General features: G+C 50.9%; 1 pseudogene; it reads right to left on the bottom strand.

Annotated features, from left to right (window-relative positions):
- LOC140458727 (sialic acid-binding Ig-like lectin 13) overlaps window positions 1-23,015 on the bottom strand; it is a 51,882-nt pseudogene that overhangs the window by 2,885 nt on the left and 25,982 nt on the right.

Here is a 23,015-nt window from a genome sequence, read left to right as displayed (position 1 = left end):
TACCTATTCAGCTGGTCATGTAACAATGTAAGTAGGGACATAGAACATAGACCAATACAGCACAGTACAGACCCTTCGGCCCTTATGTTGTGCTGGCCTTTTATCCTACTCTATCATCAGACTAACCCACATACCTTTCATTGTACTATCCTCCATGTGCCTATCCAAGAGTTGTTTAAATGTCCCTCATGTGTCTGACTCTACTACCACTGGTGGCAGTGCATTCCACACCCTCACCCTCTCTGTATAAAGAACCTACCTCTGACATCTCCCCTAAACATTCCTCCAATCACCTTAAAATTATGCTCCCTTGTGATAGCCATTCCCGCCTTTGGAAAAAGTCTCTGACTATCCACTCTATCTATGCCTCTCAACATCTTGTACACCTCTATCAAGTCACCTCTCATTCTTCTTTGCTCACATGAGGAAAGCCCTAGCTCCCTCAACCTTTCTTTATAAGACATGCTGTCCAATCAAGGCAGCATCCTGGGAAATCTCTTCTGCACCCTCTCTAAAGCTTCCACATCCTTCCTATAATGAAACAGCCAGAACTGAACACAATATTCCAAGTGTGGTCTAACCAGGGCTCCATAGAGCTGCAGCATAACCTCATGGCTCTTAAACTCAATCTCCCTGCTAATGAAAGCCAACACTATATGCCTTCTTAACAACCTGATCAACTTGGGTGGCAATTTCGAGGGATCTATGGACATGGACATCAAGATCCCTCTGTTCCTCCACACTGCCGAGAGTCCTGCTTTTAACTGTATCATCTGCATTCAAATTCGACATTCCAAAATGAATCTCTTCACACTTTTCCAGGTTGAATTCTCAGCCCAGCTCTGCATCCTGTCAATGTCCCGTGGCAACCTCCAACAGCCCTCCACACTATCCACCACTCCACCGACCTTCGTGTCATCGGCAAACTTACTAACCCACCCTTCCACTTGCTCATCCAAGTCATTTATAAAAAGCACAAAGAGCAGAGGTCCCCAACCAGATCCCTATGGAAAACCCTCTGTCTTCTATGGGCCAGCCATTTCTGAATCCAGCCAGCCAAATTTCACAGTATCCCATGCCTCCTTATTTTCTGAATCAGTCTGCCATGGAGAACCTGATAAAACGCCGTGCTAAAATCCATGTACACCACATCCACTGCTCTACCTTCATCAACATGTTTTGAAACACCCTCAAAGAATTCAGTAAGGCTAATGAGACATGACCTGCCCCTCATAAACCCACACTGAGTATTGCTCATCAAACTATGGTTTTCCAAGTATTCATAAATCCTGTCTCTCAGAATCCTCTCCAATATTTTGCCCAGCACTGATGTAAGACTGGCCTGTAATTGCCAGGCTTATTCCTATTCCTTTCTTGAACAAGGGAATAACATTTGCCACCCTTTAAGCATCTGATACTACTCCAGTGGACAGTGATCATCACCAAAGGTGCAGTGATCTCTTCCCTCGCTTCCCGTAGTAACCTGGGGTATATCCAGTCTGAATCAGGGGACTTATCTATCCTTGTGTTTTTCAAACTTTTAAGCACATCCTCTTCCTGAACATCAAACCAGTTCTAGTATATCAGTCTGTTTTATGCTGTCCTCAAAAACCTCAAGGTCCCTCTTCAGTATGGAAAACTGGCGTAAAGTATTCATTAAGGACCTCCCCTCCCTCCTCCGACTCTAGCTGGACATTCCCTCCACTATCTCTGACCGGCCATACCCTCACTCTGGCTATCCCTCCAGTGTGGGAACAGGCCATTCGGCCCAGCAAGTCCACACCGACCCTCCAAAGAGTAACCCACTCAGACCCATTCCCTTATTATTCATCATCTACCCCTGATGAATACACCGAACCTACACATCCCTGAAAACTATGGGACAATTTAGCATGGCCAATTCACCAAATCTGCACATCTTTGGACTGAGGGAGGAAACCCACGCAGACACAGTGAGAATGTGCACACTCGACACACTCGCCTGAGGCTCCTGCCCACTGAAGCTTTTTCACGCCCCCTTCTCGCTCTCCTAAGTCCATTCTTCAGTTCTTCCTACAGAAGAAGTCCTCACCTCAAAGGAACAAAGCTGGAAACAAATATTCCGAGTAAAATCGAATGAAGCATTCAGACTTACTTTTGCCCACACAGGAAGATGAAAATTCCAGCCAGGAAAACACTCAACATGATTCCCGCCATGACCAATCCCGCTGTCCATTTCTTGAAGTCTCTATCTGTGAAAAGCAGCCATTGATTACGGTGCTATAGTTTCGGAATAACGCTCTGATGTAATTTGAGAAGTGAAACACTCCAGGGTTGACATTACTGGCACCTCCCTCGTTGCCCTGTGAGAAGGTGGTGGGGTGGCTTTTTTCTGAGCCACTGGTTTAGGTGACACGGTGACTCAGTGGTCAGCACAGCTGCCTCACAGCGCCAGGGTCCCAGGTTCGATTCCAGCCTCGGCCAACTCCAACTGACTGTGTGGAGTTTGCACGTTCTCCCCGTGTCTGGGTGGGTTTCCTCTGGGTGCTCCGGTTTCCTCCCACAGTCCAAAGATGTGCAGGTTTGGAGAAGTGGTCATGTTAAATTGCCCGTAGTGTTCAGGGATGTGTAAATCAGGTGCATGAGTCAGGGGTTAAATGTAGGGAAATGGGTCTGGGTGGGTTACTCTTCAGAGGGTCGGGGTGGACTTGTTGGGTCAAAGAGCCTGACTCCACACTGGAGGGAATCTAAACAAAAAATGACAAACTGAGAGAGGAGTTCAGAGGGGAGTGAAGAGTTGACCACATTGGTGTTTGAGACTATAATCACGTATACACACACAGGCACACCAGAGTAAGACAACAGGCTTCCTTCGCTAATAGGGCTTTAGTGACCTACCTTGTCATCTCTGTCTTTGTATCAATCAAACTCACTAAAATAACCGAGCATCAGCTTATCCCTGCATTGCTGTTTGTGGGATCTTCCTGTGCACAAATGACCGGCATGACCACACTGATTAATTAGCTGTAAACGTATTCTGTTATGATCTAAGCAACATACCCATCCAAGTCCACACTCTGGATGTAATCGATCATTTCTACACACATTGGCCTGGATATTCTGATAGACAGTTTCTTAATGATCATAATTACCCAGGAAATAGCAGCCAATTAAAACCCGAGTCGAACAACTGGATAACGAGTAAACTGATACCCTGACCCTCACCTGAACATTCAGCTCCCAGTTTCCCCCCCACCTGATCTCTTACATTCCTTGGATATCTGGCAATCACTTCTCCCCTGACCAGACGCCCTCCCACTCCCCAACAACCCCTTCACCACTCCGACCCGATACACTCCCATTCCCCAACAACCCCTTCACCACTCCGATCAGATACACTCCCATTCCCCAACAACCCCTTCCCCACTCCGACCAGATACACTCCCACTCCCCAACAACCCCTTCACCACTCCGATCAGATACACTCCCATTCCCCAACAACCCCTTCCCCACACCAACCAGACGCCCTCCCACTCCCCAATAACCCCTTCACCACTCCGACCAGATACACTCCCACTCCCCAACAACCCCTTCACCACTCCGACCAGATACACTCCCATTCCCCAACAACCCCTTCCCCACACCAACCAGACGCCCTCCCACTCCCCAACAACCCCTTCACCACTCCGACCAGATACACTCCCACTCCCCAACAACCCCTTCACCACTCCGACCAGATACACTCCCATTCCCCAACAACCCCTTCCCCACTCCGACCAGATACACTCCCACTCCCCAACAACCCCTTCACCACTCCGACCAGATACACTCCCATTCCCCAACAACCCCTTCACCACTCCGACCAGATACACTCCCATTCCCCAACAACCCCTTCACCACTCCGACCAGATACACTCCCATTCCCCAACAACCCCTTCACCACTCCGACCAGATACACTCCCATTCCCCAACAACCCCTTCACCACTCCGACCAGATACACTCCCATTCCCCAACAACCCCTTCACCACACCAACCAGATACACTCCCATTCCCCAACAACCCCTTCACCACTCCGACCAGATACACTCCCATTCCCCAACAACCCCTTCACCACTCCGACCAGATACACTCCCATTCCCCAACAACCCCTTCACCACTCCGACCAGATACACTCCCATTCCCCAACAACCCCTTCTCCACACCAACCAGATGCCCTCCCACTCCCCAACAACCCCTTCTCCACACCAACCAGACACCATCCCACTCACCAACAACCCCTTCACCACACCAACCAGATGCCCTCCCACTCCCCAACAACCCCTTCACCACACCAACCAGATGCCCTCCCACTCCCCAACAACCCCTTCACCACACCAACCAGATGCCCTCCCACTCCCCAACAACCCCTTCTCCACATCAACCAGACACCATCCCACTCCCCAACAACCCCTTCACCACACCAACCAGATACACTCCCATTCCCCAACAACCCCTTCACCATACCAACCAGATACACTCCCATTCCCCAACAACCCCTTCTCCACACCAACCAGATGCCCTCCCACTCCCCAACAACCCCTTCTCCACATCAACCAGACACCATCCCACTCACCAACAACCCCTTCACCACACCAACCAGATGCCCTCCCACTCCCCAACAACCCCTTCACCACACCAACCAGATGCCCTCCCACTCCCCAACAACCCCTTCACTACACCAACCAGATGCCCTCCCACTCCCCAACAACCCCTTCTCCACATCAACCAGACACCATCCCACTCCCCAACAACCCCTTCACCACACCAACCAGATACACTCCCATTCCCCAACAACCCCTTCACCATACCAACCAGATACACTCCCACTCCCCAACAACCCCTTCTCCACATCAACCAGACACCATCCCACTCCCCAACAACCCCTTCACCATACCAACCAGATACACTCCCACTCCCCAACAACCCCTTCTCCACATCAACCAGACACCATCCCACTCCCCAACAACCCCTTCACCACACCAACCAGATGCCCTCCCACTCCCCAACAACCCCTTCACCACACCAACCAGATGCCCTCCCACTCCCCAACAACCCCTTCACCACAACCAACCAGATGCCCTCCCACTCCCCAACAACCCCTTCTCCACATCAACCAGACACCATCCCACTCCCCAACAACCCCTTCACCACACCAACCAGATGCCCTCACACTGCCCAACAACCCCTTCACCACACCACCCAGATACACTCCCATTCCCTAACAACCCCTTCACCACTCCGACCAGATACACTCCCACTCCCCAACAACCCATTCACCACTCCGACCAGATACACTCCCACTCCCCAACAACCCCTTCACCACTCCGACCAGATACACTCCCATTCCCCAACAACCCCTTCACCATACCAACCAGATACACTCCCATTCCCCAACAACCCCTTCACCACTCCGACCAGATACATTCCCATTCCCCAACAACCCCTTCACCACTCCGTCCAGATGCCCTCCCATTCCCCAACAACCCCTTCACCACTCCAACCAGATACACTCCCATTCCCCAACAACCCCTTCACCACTCCGATCAGATACACTCCCATTCCCCAACAACCCCTTCACCACTCCAACCAGATACACTCCCATTCCCCAACAAACCCTTCACCATACCAACCAGATACTCTCCCACTCCCCAACAACCCCTTCACCATACCAACCAGATACACTCCCATTCACCAACAACCCCTTCACCACTCCAACCAGATGCCCTCCCAATCCCCAACAACCCCTTCTCCACATCAACCAGACACCATCCCACTCCCCAACAACCCCTTCACCACACCAACCAGATGCCCTCCCACTCCCCAACAAACCCTTCACCACACCAACCAGATGCCCTCCCACTCCCCAACAACCCCTTCACCACACCAACCAGATGCCCTCCCACTCCCCAACAACCCCTTCACCATACCAACTCCCCAACAACCCCTTCTCCACATCAACCAGACACCATCCCACTCCCCAACAACCCCTTCACCACTCCGACCAGATACACTCCCATTCCCCAACAACCCCTTCACCACTCCAACCAGATACACTCCCATTCCCCAACAACCCCTTCACCATACCAACCAGATACACTCCCACTCCCCAACAACCCCTTCACCACACCAACCAGATGCCCTCCCACTCCCCAACAACCCCTTCACCAGACCAACCAGATGCCCTCCCACTCCCCAACAACCCCTTCACCACACCAACCAGATGCCCTCCCACTCCCCAACAACCCCTTCTCCACATCAACCAGACACCATCCCACTCCCCAACAACCCCTTCACCACACCAACCAGATGCCCTCCCACTCCCCAACAACCCCTTCACCACACCAACCAGATACACTCCCATTCCCCAACAACCCCTTCACCACTCCGACCAGATACACTCCCATTCCCCAACAACCCCTTCACCACTCCGACCAGATGCCCTCACACTCCCCAACAACCCCTTCTCCACATCAACCAGACACCATCCCACTCCCCAACAACCCCTTCACCATACCAACCAGATACACTCCCATTCCCCAACAACCCCTTCACCTCTCCAACCAGATACACTCCCACTCCCCAACAACCCTTTCACCATACCAACCAGATACACTCCCATTCCCCAACAACCCCTTCACCACACCAACCAGATGCCCTCACACTCCCCAACAACCCACTCACCACTCCGACCAGATACACTCCCATTCCCCAACAACCCCTTCACCACACCAACCAGATACACTCCCATTCCCCAACAACCCCTTCACCACTCCGACCAGATACACTCCCATTCCCCAACAACCCCTTCACCACTCCGACCAGATACACTCCCATTCCCCAACAACCCCTTCACCATACCAACCAGATACACTCCCACTCCCCAACAACCCCTTCTCCACATCAACCAGACACCATCCCACTCCCCAACAACCCCTTCACCACACCAACCAGATGCCCTCCCACTCCCCAACAACCCCTTCACTACACCAACCAGATGCCCTCCCACTCCCCAACAACCCCTTCACCACACCAACCAGATGCCCTCCCACTCCCCAACAACCCCTTCTCCACATCAACCAGACACCATCCCACTCCCCAACAACCCCTTCACCACACCAACCAGATGCCCTCCCACTCCCCAACAACCCCTTCACCACTCCGACCAGATACACTCCCATTCCCCAACAACCCCTTCACCACTCCAACCAGATACACTCCCATTCCCCAACAACCCCTTCACCACTCCGACCAGATACACTCCCATTCCCCAACAACCCCTTCACCATACCAACCAGATACTCTCCCACTCCCCAACAACACCTTCTCCACATCAACCAGACACCATCCCACTCCCCAACAACCCCTTCACCACACCAACCACATGCCCTCCCACTCCCCAACAACCCCTTCACCACACCAACCAGACACCATCCCACTCCCCAACAACCCTTTCACCACACCAACCAGATACACTCCCATTCCCCAATTACCCCTTCACCACACCAACCAGATGCCCTCCCACTCCCCAACAACCCCTTCTCCACATCAACCAGACACCATCCCACTCCCTAACAACCCCTTCACCACACCAACCAGATGCCCTCCCACTCCTCAACAACCCCTTCACCACACCAACAAGATGCCCTCCCACTCCCCAACAACCCCTTCTCCACATCAACCAGACACCATCCCACTCCCCAACAACCCCTTCACCACACCAACCAGATGCCCTCCCACTCCCCAACAACCCCTTCACCACACCAACCAGATGCCCTCCCACTCGCAAAAACCCCTTCACCACACCAACCAGATGCCCACCCACTCCCAAAGACCCCTTCTCCACATCAACCAGACACCATCCCACTCCCCAACAACCCCTTCACCACTCCGACCAGATACACTCCCATTCCCCAACAACCCCTTCACCACACCAACCAGATACACTCCCATTCCCCAACAACCCCTTCACCACTCCGACCAGATACACTCCCATTCCCCAACAACCCCTTCACCACACCAACCAGATACACTCCCATTCCCCAACAACCCCTTCACCACTCTGACCAGATACACTCCCATTCCCCAACAACCCCTTCACCATACCAACCAGATGCCCTCCCACTCCCAAACAACCCCTTCACCACACCAACCAGACACCATCCCACTCCCCAACAACCCTTTCACCATACCAACTAGATGCCCTCCCACTCCCCAACAACCCCTTCACCACACCAACCAGATGCCCTCCCACTCCCCAACAACCCCTTCTCCACATCAACCAGACACCATCCCACACCCCAACAACCCCTTCACCACACCAACCAGATGCCCGCCCACTCCTCAACAACCCCTTCACCACACCAACAAGATGCCCTCCCACTCCCCAACAACCCCTTGTCCACATCAACCAGACACCATCCCACTCCCCAACAACCCCTTCATCACACCAACCAGATGCCCTCCCACTCCGCAACAACCCCTTCACCACACCAACCAGATGCCCTCCCACTCCCCAACATCACCTTCACCACACCAACCAGATGCCCACCCACTCCCCAACTACCCCTTCTCCACGTCAACCAGACACCATCCCACTCCCCAACAACCCCTTCACCACACCAACCAGATGCCCACCCACTCCCCAACTACCCCTTCTCCACGTCAACCAGACACCATCCCACTCCCCAACAACCTCTTCACCACACCAACCAGATACACTCCCACTCCCCAACAACCCCTTCACCACACCAACCAGATACACTCCCATTCCCTAACAACCCCTTCACCACTCCGACCAGATACACTCCCATTCCCCAACAACCCCTTCACCATACCAACCAGATACACTCCCATTCCCCAACAACCCCTTCACCACACCAACCAGATGCCCTCCCAGATGCCCTCCCACTCCCCAACAACCCCTTCACCAGTCCGACCAGATACACTCCCATTCCCTAACAACCCCTTCACCACTCCGACCAGATACACTCCCATTCCCCAACAACCCCTTCACCATACCAACCAGATACACTCCCATTCCCCAACAACCCCTTCACCACACCAACCAGATGCCCTCCCAGATGCCCTCCCACTCCCCAACAACCCCTTCACCACACCAACAAGATGCCCTCCCATTCCCCAACAACCCCTTCACCACACCAACCAGATGCCCTCGCCCTCCCCAACAACCCCTACACCACACCAACCAGATGCCCTCCCACTCCCCAACAACCCCTTCTCCACACCAACCAGATGCCATCCCATTCCCCAACAACCCCTTCACCACACCAACCAGATGCCCTCCCACTCCCCTACAACCCCTTCTCCACACCAACCAGATGCCCTCCCACTCCCCAACAACCCCTTCTCCACACCGACCAGATGCCCTCCCACTCCCCAACAACCCCTTCACCACACCAACCAGATGCCCTCCCATCCCCCAACAACCCCTTCACCACACCAACCAGATGCCCTCCCACTCCCCAACAACCTCTTCACCACATCAACCAGATACCCACCCACTCCCCAACTTTACCTTCACCACACCAAACAGATACCCTCCCATTCCCTAACAACCACTTCAACACACCAACCAGATGCCATCCCACTCCCCAACAACCCCTTTACCACACCAACCAGACACTCTCCCACTCCCCAACAACCTCTTAACCACACCAAGCATACTGCTCCTACTCCCCATCAACCCCTTCACCACTCCAACCTGATACACCCCATTCCCCAAAAACCCTTCACCACACCCACCAGATACCCTCCCACTCCCCAACAAACCCTTCACCACACCAACCAGACACCCTCCCACTCCCAAACACACCATTCACCACACCCACCAGATACCCTCCCAGTCCCCAATCACCCCTTCACCACACCAACCAGACACCCTCCCATTTCCATACAAACCCTTCACCACACCAACCAGACACCCTCCGATTCACCAACAACCCCTTCACCACACCAACCAGACACCCTCCCACTCCCCAACAACCCCTTCTCCACATCAACCAGACACCATCCCACTCCCCAACAACCCCTTCATCACACCAACCAGATGCCCTCCCACTCCCCAACAACCCCTTCACCACACCAACCAGATGCCCTCCCACTCCCCAACAACCCCTTCACCACACCAACCAGATGCCTACCCACTCCCCAACTACCCCTTCTCCACATCAACCAGACACCATCCCACTCCCCAACAACCCCTTCACCACACCAACAAGATGCCCTCCCAGATGCCCTCCCACTCCCCAACAACCCCTTCACCACACCAACAAGATGCCCTCCCATTCCCCAACAACCCCTTCACCACACCAACCAGATGCCCTCCCACTCCCCAACAACCCCTACACCATACCAACCAGATGCCCTCGCCCTCCCCAACAACCCCTTCACCACACCAACCAGATGCCCTCCCACTCCCCAACAACCCCTTCTCCACACCAACCAGATGCCCTCCCAATCCCCAACAACCCCTTCTCCACACCAACCAGATGCCCTCCCATTCCCCAACAACCCCTTCACCACACCAACCAGATGCCCTCCCACTCCCCAACAACCCCTTCTCCACACCAACCAGATGCCCTCCCACTCCCCAACAACCCCTTCTCCACACCGACCAGATGCCCTCCCACTCCCCAACAACCCCTTCACCACACCAACCAGATGCCCTCCCACTCCCCAACAACCCCTTCACCACACCAACCAGATGCCCTCCCACTCCCCAACAACCTCTTCACCACATCAACCAGATACCCACCCACTCCCCAACTTTACCTTCACCACACCAAACAGATACCCTCCCATTCCCTAACAACCACTTCAACACACCAACCAGATGCCATCCCACTCCCCAACAACCCCTTTACCACACCAGCCAGACACTCTCCCACTCCCAACAACCTCTTAACCACACCAAGCATACTGCTCCTACTCCCCATCAACCCCTTCACCACTCCAACCTGATACACCCCATTCCCCAAAAACCCTTCACCACACCCACCAGATACCCTCCCACTCCCCAACACACCATTCACCACATCCACCAGATACCGTCCCACTCCCCAACAAACCCTTCACCACACCAACCAGACACCCTCCCACTCCCAAACACACCATTCACCACATCCACCAGATACCCTCCCAGTCCCCAATCACCCCTTCACCACACCAACCAGACACCATCCCATTTCCCTACAAATCCTTCACCACACCCACCAGATACCCTCCCATGCCCCAACAACCCCTTCAATTCACCAACCAGACACCCTCCGATTCACCAACAACCCCTTCACCACACCAACCAGACACCCTCCCACTCCACAACACACCATTCACCCCACCAGTCAGACACCCTCCCACTCCCCAACAACCCCTTCACCTCACCAACCAGTCACCCTCACACTCCTGAACAACACCTTCACCACACCAACCAGACAGCTCCCACTCCCCCACTTTCCCTTCACCACATCAACCAGATACCCTCCCACTCCCCAACAAACCCTTCACCACGCCAACCAGTCAGCTCCCACTCCCCAACAGCCCCTTCACCACACCAACCAGACACCCTCCCACTCCGCAACAACCCCTTCACCATATCAACCAGACACACTCCCACTCCCCAACAACCCCTTCACCACATCAACCAGACAGGTCCCACTCCGCAACAACCCCTTCACCACATCAACTAGTCAGGTCCCACTCCCCAACAACCCATGCACCAAACAAACCAAATACCCTCCTACTCCCCAACATCCCCTTCACCACACCAACCAGACACCTTCCCACTCTCAACAACCCCTTCACCACACCAACTAGTCAGGTCCCACTCCCCAAGATCCCATGGACCAAACAAACCAAATACCCTCCCACTCCCCAACAACCCCTTCACCACTCCAACCAGACAGCTCCCATTCCCCAACAGCCCCTTCACCACACCAATCAGATACCATCCCACTCCCGAACAGCCCCTTCACCAACCAACCAGTCACCCTCCCACTCCCCAACAACCCCTTCACCACACCAACCAGTCACCCTCCCACTCCCCAACAACCCCTTCACCACACCAACCAGATACCCTCCCACTCCTCCCCAACCATATGTGATGTATGGTGGCTGAGTGGTTAGCACTGTTGCCTCACAGCACCAGAGAGCTGTGTTCGATTCCACCCTTGGGTGACAGACTGTGTGGAGTTTGCACATTCTCCCCGTGTCTGCGTGGGTTTCCTCCGGGTGCTCCGGTTTCCTCCCACAGTCCAGAGATGTGCAGGTTAGGGTGAATTGGCTAAATTGCTCATAGTGATCAGCGATGTGTGAGTTAGGTGCATTAGTTGTGGGTTAATGTAGAGTAATAGGAAATGGGTCTTGGCGGATTACTCTTTGGAGGGTCGGTGTGGACTTGTTGGGCCGAAGGGCCTGTTTCCACACTGTAGGGAATCTATGATATGCCTCCAATTCAAAAATAAGAGATTCAACTCCTCTGCTTCGCTGCCCTGCATTCCCCAACAGTGTCCCCACCCCATGTACTGTCAACTTTCACACCCTCCCCCCTGCCCCATCACAACGCTGGCTTTGACATCCCTGTACCCAGTTCTGAGCCGTCTTCCCACAAGTGTATTTGACACACCCACCACTAGCCTCAACAGTCCTGCCACAGCCCCCCACTCTGCCTGCTGCCCGTGCTGAGACACCAGTCCCAGTAAGTGTGAAGAAAGTGCTTCCTGATACCCTTCTCTGAATGGTCTGAGTTGAATTGTATCCAGTCTTGTGGTGGTCACAGGTTGGTCAAGGAGGCTGGTGGGAAAGAGCATCTTAAAGGAGGTGGAGAGAGAGCGCGGAGGCAGATTCTAGGGTTCAATCCTGAGCGATACTCTCACCTTTGACCCAAAAATATGCCTTGAGCGTGGCTGCCCCGTGCGGGTTTCGAACCGAGCAGGAGGCTATCGTTTCCTCTTCCTCCGGGTGCCCTGTCAGGGTCAGCGAGCCCATCACCAGATGCCCCACTCTGAGCTGCTGCGATACAAAGTCTCCATGGGTTTGGTTCCCACTGAGGTTGGCATGGGGCAGGTACCAGGTGAGGTCTCCAGGAGGGTTGGAGTTGGCCGCACACATGCAGGTAATCCCCTCTGCCCTCCGAGCGCATTCCAACTCTCGGGAAAACACTGGACCATCTGAGGAGGGAAAGACAGCAATCAGTCAAGAACAGAAGAGTTAATGCCAAAGGTTTCATCAGTGTTTTGGTTCAATCCAAGCTCAATGCTTTCCCATCTCCCACCCTCGAAACCTCGGCACAACGAAAACTTCACAACTGGATTCAACAATTACACTCTGTCATTAGTTGAACAGGGAACTTATAATTCCCATCCTTGTTTTCAAATCGCACCCCATCTCAATAACCTCCTCCAGACCCTACACCCCCTCCCTATCTCTGTAACCCCCTCCAGCCCCATACCACCTCCCTATCTCTGTAACCCCCTCCAGCCCCTACACCCCCTCCCTATCTCTGTAACCCCCTCCAGCCCCTACACCCCCTCCCGATCTCTGTAACCCCCTCCAGCCCCTACACCCCCTCCCGATCTCTGTAACCCCCTCCAGCCCCTACACCCCTCCCTATCTCTGTAACCCCCTCCAGCCCCATACCCCCTCCCTATCTCTGCAACCCCCTCCAGACCCTACACCCCCTCCTTATCTCTGTAACCCCCTCCAGCCTCTACACCCCCTCCCTATCTCTGTCACCCCCTCCAGCCCTACACCCCCTCCCTATCTCTGTCACCCCCTCCAGCCCCTACACCCCCTCCCTATCTCTGTAACCCCCTCCAGCCCCTACACCCCCTCCCTATCTCTGTAACCCCCTCTGGCCCCAAACCCCCTCCCTATCTCTGTCACCCCCTCCAGCCCCTACACCCCCTCCCTATCTCTGTAACCCCCTCCAGCCCCAAACCCCCTCCCTATCTCTGTCACCCCCTCCAGCAGCTGGTACCCTCAGAGATCTATGTCCTACTCCAAATCTGGCCTGTTGTACCTTCCCACATTGCACCGAGGTCAGGAGGGTGGAGAATTTCCAATCATGATAAATATCAAAAGGCGACTCTGCCCTCTCGGTCAGACGTCAAAAAACTATGATGTGAAAGTGGGCACTGCAGATGCTGGAAATCAGAGTCTGGATTAGAGTGGTGCTGGAAAAACACAGCAGGTCAGGCAGCATCCGAGGAGCAGGAAAATCGATGTTTCGGACAAAAGCCCTTCACTGAATATTGCTCAATTAAAACCTGGTGTGCAGCACCTCTACATCAGATGTTAGTTATGCCACAACTAGAGTATTGTGTTTAGTTCTGGAATCTACATCACAGGAGGACCAGGATTTCATTGGAGAGGGGGCAGAGGAGATTTATTCGGATGTTCTCTGAACTGGAGGGTTTTCGTTACGAGGAAGTGATTGGACAGACTGGGATGGCTTGTTTTAGAGGCAGAGCAAACTGAAGGGGGCCATGATTTTTGACACGGATATATGACGTACATATATTGGGGAGCATGGAAGAGACTCTTCCTGTGGGGGTAGGGATCAATGACCAGGAGTTTAAGGGAGAAGCGTGGAAATATTTCTTCACCCAGACAGTGGTGAGACTCTGGATTTGGCTTTCTGAAAGGGCGGAGGAGACAGAAACTGTCTTTCTAAATATTCATTCATTTATTCATTCATTTGGCTCGAGTCAACACTGACTCCCTGAAGAGCCTCCCACCAAGACCCACACTAACAGTACGTTTCCCATGGCTTCCCCACTTAGACAGTGTGGGGCAATTTAGCACAGGCAATCCACTGAACCTGCACATCTTTGGACTGCGGGAGGAAACCGGAGCACTTGGGGGAAACCCACGCAGACACGGGGAGAATGTGCAAACTCCACACAGAGAGTCGCCTGAGGCAGGAATTGAACCCGGGTCCCTGGTGCTGTGAGGCAGCAGTGCTAACCACTGAGCCATCGTGCTGCCCCATGTGTTAGGGATAAGGGCATCGCTGGCTGGGCCAGCATCGACATTAATTGCCCAGAACACAGTTCAGAGCCAACCACATTGCTGAGGGTCTGGAGTCACATGTAGGCCAGACCAGGTAAGGGTGACAGCTTCCTTCCCTCAAGGACATCAGTGACCCAGATGGGGTTTTCATCATGAGTCACTTAACGTCAGATTCGTTACTGAACTCCAATTCCCCATCTGCCCTGGGAAACCGGGTTCCCAGAACATTATCTGGGCTCGAGATAGTATCACGAGATTGTTGCCTGCTGATAACATTGAAGAAATATTTCAATGTGTGTTGGTGATGCTAAAGCGTACTAGGCCTTGGGCCAAGTGCTGGGAAAAGGAACGAGAACCATTAGGAGTTGTTTGGGTTAGTACAGCAATGGGCTGAAGGGTCTTTTCTGTTCTTTAGACCTCTGTGACTGTGGGACATTGGGTTGCTGTAAGCAATTCCAGCGGATGTTGAATGAAACGTGTCCATACTTACATTGCACTGTCAGTACGAGGGTCTGCTCTGATAACTCACTCTGCAGGTGAGGGTCTGTCCCTGGTGTCTGAGTGACGGTGTCAGACTCCGAACAGAAGTATAGCTCAGAGTGACCCCATGCTGAGTGACAGTGTTTGAGAGTGATCCATGGACAGCACTGGGAGTGTCCCAGGTTAAGGCAGGTGCTGTTCCATTGCACGTTGGGTTGAAGATACAGCTTAGACTCACACACTTTCCTGCGATAATTTCCACAGGGAATATCGTGGGTTTATCTGTGAAATCTTACACACAGAGAATGGATTATTTTACATCAATATACCTTCCCTTACTCTATTGCTAATAAATCCATATTTTTCCAAATGTGAGCAAATCCTGTTCCTAAGAACCTTCCTCAATAATTTCCCTGCCACTGACCTTGTAATTTCCCAGATTATTCCTGTTGTCTTTCTGAATCAAAGGAACAAAATTGGCTATTCCACAGTCTTCTGGGATCTGTGATTCAACAGGATACATTCCCTGCAGTGGGAGAACTAGAGGGCATAGGTTTAGGGTGAGAGGGGAACGATTTAGATTATTTTAGGTTCCCAACAGTATGAAAACAGGCCCTTCAGCCCAACCAGTCCACACCGACCCTCTGAAGAGTAACCCACCCAGGCCATTTCCCTCTGACTAATGCACCGAACACTACGGGCAATTTAGCCTGACCTACACATCTTTGGACTGTGGGAGGAAACCGGAGCACCTGGAGGAAACCCACGCAGACACGGGGAGAATGTGCAAACTCCACACAGTCAGTCACCCGAGGGTGGAATTGAACCCCGGTCCCTCTTGCTGTGAGGTAGCAGTGCTAACCACTGAGCCACTGTGCCACCATAAAGGGACATAAAGGACAATGTTTTCACACAGAGGGTGGTGCGTGTATGGAATGAGCTGTCAGAGGAAGTGGTGAAGGCTGGGGGTACATGAATTGGAAGGGTTTAGAGTGATATGTGCCAAGTGCTAGCAAATGCAACAACATTAATTTTGGATATCTCGTTGGGAATGATGTGTTGGTCCGAAAGGTCTGTTTCTGTGTTGTACAGCTCTATGACTCTAAAACATTTGTCCAACGCCCCAGCAATTGGCCCCAGGAGTTTCCTCACCTTAGAATGCTGAGATAGATTCTATCAAGTCCTGGGGTATGTCTACCTTAACATCCAACAACACCTTTTGTTTTAATATCACTATCCCTTAGAATATCAGCATGCCCTCTCTGAACTCATCTACCATGCTCTTCTCCTTCATGAACATCAATCTACAGACCTCACCCAGGTCTTCTGGCTCCACCCAATCTGGGTTGGCACGGACGGGTTGGACCGAAGGGTCTGTTTCCATGCTATACATCTCTATGACTCTATGACTATGACCCTCCTCTGTCCTTGAATAGGTCTCCATTTTCGCCTCACCATCCTCTTAGTCCTTGTATCTGCATGAAATGCCTTTAGAATTTTTCTGAATCCTGTGTGCCAAAGACATTTCTTGGTCCCTTTTAGCCTTCCAAATTACTTGCTTGGTTCTTTGCCACTTCAAATTCAGGAACATGTTGGTCCTGAATGCTAGTTACCTGGCCTTTAAATGCTTGTTGTTTTCATAAAGTTTGTCATTTTTATAAACGACTTGGACGCAGGCATAGTGGATGGGTTGGTAAGTTTGCAGATGACACTAAAGTCGGTGGAGTAGTGGACAGTGTGGAAGAACATTACAAGTTGCAGGGGGATTTGGGTAAACTGCAGAATTGGGCTGAGAGGTGGCAAATGGAGTTCAATGCAGCTAAATGTGAGGTGATGCACTTTGGGAAGAATAACAGGATGGCAGGTACTTGGTCAATGGAAAGATTCTTGGTAGTGTGGATGTGCAGAGGGATCTTGGAGTCCATGTACATAGATCCCTGAAAGTTGCCACCCAGGCGGATAGTGCTGTTAAGAAGGCGTATGGTGTGTTAGGTTTCATTGGGAGAGGGATTGAGTTCTGGAGCCGCAATATCATGCTGCAACTTTACAAAACACTGGTGTGGCCACACTTGGAACATTGTGTACAGTTCTGTTCGCCCCATTACAAAAAGGATGTGGAAGCATTGGAAAAGGTGCAGCGGAGATTTACCAGGATGTTGCCTGGTCTGGAGGGAGGGTCTTATGAGGAAAAGCTGAGAGACTTGGGTCTGTTCTCATTGGAGAGAAGAGGCTAAGAGGGGATTTGATAGAGACATACAAGATGATCAGGGGATGAGACAAAGTAGACAGTGAAAGTCTTTTTCCTTGGATGATGACGTCAGATTGTACGAGGGCATAGCTACAAATTAATCAGTGTTAGATTTAAGACAGATGTCAGATGCAGATTCTTCACTCAGAGAGTGATAATGCCTGCCAATGTAGTTAACTCAGCCACATTAGGGAGATTTAAACAATCCTTAGATAAGCACATGGATGACTTTGGGATAGTGTTGGGGGATGGGCTTAGATTAGTCCACAGGTCGGTGCAGTATCGAGGGCCTGCTCTGCACTGTATTGTTCTGAGCTCTCTGCCCGATGTGAATTTACCCTCAAAAAGCCGCTCCCAGTATACATTCCCCAGTTCCTGCCAAATATTGGGATAGTTCGCCTTTCCCCAGTTTCACCTGAGGACTACTCCAATCCTTATCCATAAGTAACAAAAAACTTACAGAATTATAGCTGCTGTTCCTGAAGTGCTCCTGCGCTGAAACTTCAATCAGCTGACGGGGCTAACTACCCAATAGTTTAGTATGGCCCCTTCCCTATGTGCATATTATATGAAAAACTGCTCTGGAAAACCTTTACAAATTGCCCGCAATCCATGCCCCTGGCACCGAGTGAGTTCCAGCCAAAATAAAGAAAAATCAAATCACACTCCGCAGCAATTCTGTGGGTTTCACATCTTTGCATAACCCTGTCCACCTCTCTGTCCCTCTGTCACCTGGCTATTGGTGACCTGTGGTACAATCCCATCAAAGTAACTACACCATACCTTTTCCTGAGCTCCACCCATGTCTCACTGGATGAGCCCTCCATGTTGTCCTCCCTCAGTACCATGGTAATATTCTCCCTATCATTAACACAAGTTCCCTACCCCTTTTACGACACTCTCTATCACACCTTAACCATCTAAATCCTGGAACATTAAGCTTGTCCCTCTCTCAACCAAGTCTCTGTAATAGCTGCAACATCAGAGTTATTTGGACCCAATCTATCCAACTCTGCCCTTATTCCATAGAATCCTGGTCTCTGCCTGTTGATTGATAGAACATCGAACATTACAGCGCAGTACAGGCCCTTCAGCCCTCAATGTTGCACCGACCTGTGGAACCAATCTGAAGCTATCGTTCCTACACTACCTCATTTTCACCCATGTGTTTATCCGTATGTATACCATTTTTCCAGTTCCATCTTAATCCGTATGATACAATGGTCACCGTCCCCTAACCAAAGGGACCTTGGAGTGCAGGTTCATAGCTCCTTGAAAGTGGAGTCGCAGATAGATAGGATAGTGAAGAAGGTGTTTGGTATGCTTTCCTTTATTGGTCAGAGTATTGAGTACAGGAGTTGGGAGGTCATGTTGCAGCTCTACAGATCATTGGTTAGGCCACTTTTGGAATATTGCATGCAATTCTGGTCTCCTTCCTATTGCAAAGATGTTGTGAAACTTGAATAGGGTTCAGAAAAGATTTACAAGGATGTTGCCAGGGTTGGAGGATTTGAGCTACAGGCTGGGGCTGTTTTCCCTGGAGCGTCGGAGGCTGAGGGATGACCTTATAGAGGTTTACAAAATTATGAGGGGCATGGATAGGGTAAATAAATAAGGTCTTTTCCCTGGGGTCGGGTAGTCCAGAACTAGAGGGGCATAGGTTTAGAGTGAGAGGGGAAAGATATGAAAGAGACCTAAGGGGCAACTTTTTCACCCAGAGGGTGGTACGTGTATGGAATGAGCTGCCAGAGGATGTGGTGGAGGCTGGTACAATTGCAGCATTTGGATGAGTCATCTAAATAATGTATGGGATATTGTATGGTCACCTCGGTCGAGTAGACTCCCTGTCCTATGGTGTACAGGGAATCATGGAGCCTTCTTATGGTCTGGACCAGCCCAACTGCAGGAAGTTACAGTGGCTGCACAAGCTTGAACTCTGGGTTTCAGTGCTCGAGCAGCAGCTCCAGTTACTGAGCTGTGTCTGTGAGGCAGACAACAAAATGGGTAGTACATTCAGGGAGGTGGTCATTGCAAACGTCAGGGGTCAACAGGCGGATAGAGGATGTGGGAACACCCGGCAATCTCAGAGAAACAGGCAGGTAATGCAGGAATTCTCAGAGGGCCCACGCACCGTGACAGTAACAGATCCCCAGAGGAGCATGTCAACTCACAAGGCCGTGGTACCATGGGTGTATGGAAGGGCTGAGGGAGGAGTGGAAGGGCAATACCGAGGGGGGGAGGGGGATTTAGTTTGGGGACATTTCTGTAGCCGTCAACATGTCTCTAAGGTAGCGAGTTGCCTCCCTGCTCCCACATTCAATGATATCACCGGACAATCCTTCTGGGTGAGTGAGAACTATGGTCTAAGTTGGTACGATCAAAATGGGTAGGAAGGGCAGGTGCTCCTTGGAAACCTGGTGACCAACAGACCAAATGACACAGAAGGAACGTTTAGAGACAACAGAGTCATAGAAACAGACCCTTCAGTCCAACCCGTCCATGCTGACCCAGATATCCCAACCCAATCTAGTCCCACCTGCTAGCACCCGGCCCATATCCCTCCAAACCCTTCCCATTCCTGCATTACCTGCCTGTTTCTCTGAGATTGCCGGGTGTTCCCACATCCTCTATCCGCCTGTTGACCCCTGACGTTTGCAATGACCACCTCCCTGAATGTACTACCCATTTTGTTGTCTGCCTCACAGACACAGCTCAGTAACTGGAGCTGCTGCTCGAGCACTGAAACCCAGAGTTCAAGCTTGTGCAGCCACTGTAACTTCCTGCAGTTGGGCTGGTCCAGACCATAAGAAGGCTCCATGATTCCCTGTACACCATAGGACAGGGAGTCTACTCGACCGAGGTGACCATACAATATCCCATACATTATTTAGATGACTTTGCCTTTGGTAACTTTATTTACTTTAGCATTATTCTTGTAAAATTAACTAATAATTGACAATGAGAGGAAAAGGAGAAACCTTTGGCCCATGTTTACATATTCACTTTCACGCCTGCCTAGAAATTTTGCTTTCCCAGTTCCAGGTTACAAATGTACATTTTTCAATATGACCAGTGTTGCAAAATAGACCTGAACAGCAGCATTTGGATGAGTCATCTAAATAGCAGCTTAGCAACAAACAATTAATCCATGTCTCTGCTGTCATGTCACTGTTCGACACATTGCCCAGAAGCAGCCCAGTTCCCAGGATTGGTTCTTCCTTGTAGGCCTGACCTCCAGCCCCTTTAAGGTGATCACCATTTACAATGTGACTTAGGGCGGGTTACAGTCTCAATGCAAATCGGACATAAGGGAGCAAACATGGCACTTTTCACAGGAACTGGATCAGCGTCAAAAAGGTCTGAACATTGGAAAAAAGAAATTTGCTCTTGCTACTAGCTCTGAAACATTTCAAAGTTTATGTCCTTCATGACCACGAAATAATCTATTGGCCTTTGTAGAGAAATTTACAAGTTACTATGCCAATTATTTTCTCTGGAGTTTGCTCATTCAATCATACAAAGAATTGCTTCTATACCTGAACTGGATAATATGCATCGATGCAGATGAATTGTCAGGAATGTTACTGTGCAGGATTAGTTTGGTGATTAATAAAGTCATCAGAAGCTGTATCTGTGTTATTGTGAATGAAGATGAATGTATGTAAATCTGATTTTCTTTTGTGATTTTCGTAGACATTCTCATGGAGTATTTTCTAAACTGTGAGAAAATTCATAAAGCCAAAGTACAAAGGGATCTGAGAGTGTGAGTCCAGGATTCTCTAAAGGTTAACTTGCAGATTGAGTCCGTGATTAAGAAAGCAAATGTAACGTTGTCATTTATCTCAAGAGGGTTGGAATATAAAAGCACCATTGTGCTACTGAGACTTTATAAAGCTCTGGTTAGGCCCCATTTAGAATATTGTGTTCAGTTTTGGGCCCCACACCTCAGGAAGGACATACTGGCACTGGAACGTGTCCAGTGGAGATTCACACAGATGAAGCCTGGAATGGTAGGCCGATGAACAGCTCGGGATCCTGGGATTGTATTCATTAGAGTTTACAAGGTTGAGGGGAGATCTAATAGAAATTTACAAGATAATGCATGATTTAGAAAGGGTGAATGCTGGGAAATTGTTTCCGTTAGGTGGGGAGACCAGGACCCGTGGGCACTGCCTTAGAATTAGAGGGGGCCAATTTAGAACAGAAATGCGGAGACATTTCTTCAGCCAGAGAGTGGTGGGCCTGTGGAATTCATTGCCGCGGAGCGCAGTGGAGGCCAGAACGTTAAATGTCTTCAAGGCAGAGATTGAAAAATTCTTAATATCACAAGGAATTAAGGGCTACGGGGAGAGTACGGGTAAGTGGAGTTGAAATGCCCATCAGCCATGATTGAGTGGAAAGTGGACTCGATGGGCCGAATGGCCTTACTTCCATTCCTATTTCTTCTTCTGTTTACAACACAATGACATGTATTTGGAAATGGTGTTAGAATTAGAATCCCTACAATGTGGAAACAGGCCCTTCGGCCCAACAAGTCCACACCGACCCTCTGAAAATAACCCACCCAGGCCCATTCCCCTACCCTACCCTGACTAATGCACCCAGCCTACATATCCCTGAACACAATGGGCAATTTACATGGCCAGTTCACATCTTTGGATTGTGGGAGGAAACCAGAGCACCCGGAGGAAACCCACGCAGACACGGGGAGAATGTGCAAACTCCACACAGTCAGTCACCCAAGGTTGGAATCGAACCCTGGTCCCTGGTGCTGTGAGGCAGCAGTACTAACCACTGTGCCACCATGCTGCCCTTTTTCCCAAGGCAGGAGTCATGTTGGTGATACATAATTTATAATTCAAGGCCAACACCAGATGAAATATATGACCATATAGATGTTTTGGATTGAAAAAGGGTTTACTAAGCTTTAATAAGACATGACTTCTGGGAATTGTTCAACAGGAACGCGAGCTGTGACTCACCTGTTTATTACTGAAGCTTTTAAGAGGGATTAGTGTGAAGGTTGATGGTTGGACAAACTTGTCTGGAACATATGGGCTGAAAGTTTTTAGCAACACTTTTCTGGAGTTGTTTTCTGTTTCTCTCAGGTATTGGAAGTTGAGAAAGTTCCAAATATCTGGATTTTTGACAATCTCAACAGCCCTGAAACCTGGACTCTTACATCTGCTCAGAAACCTCAATCTCACTGATTTCCCATCCCTCTGAAGATATTCCAAACAT

Source organism: Chiloscyllium punctatum, chromosome 34 (genome assembly GCF_047496795.1).
Source record: "Chiloscyllium punctatum isolate Juve2018m chromosome 34, sChiPun1.3, whole genome shotgun sequence".
Classification (NCBI taxonomy): domain Eukaryota; kingdom Metazoa; phylum Chordata; class Chondrichthyes; order Orectolobiformes; family Hemiscylliidae; genus Chiloscyllium; species Chiloscyllium punctatum.
This window is presented reverse-complemented; position numbering and strand designations above follow the sequence as displayed.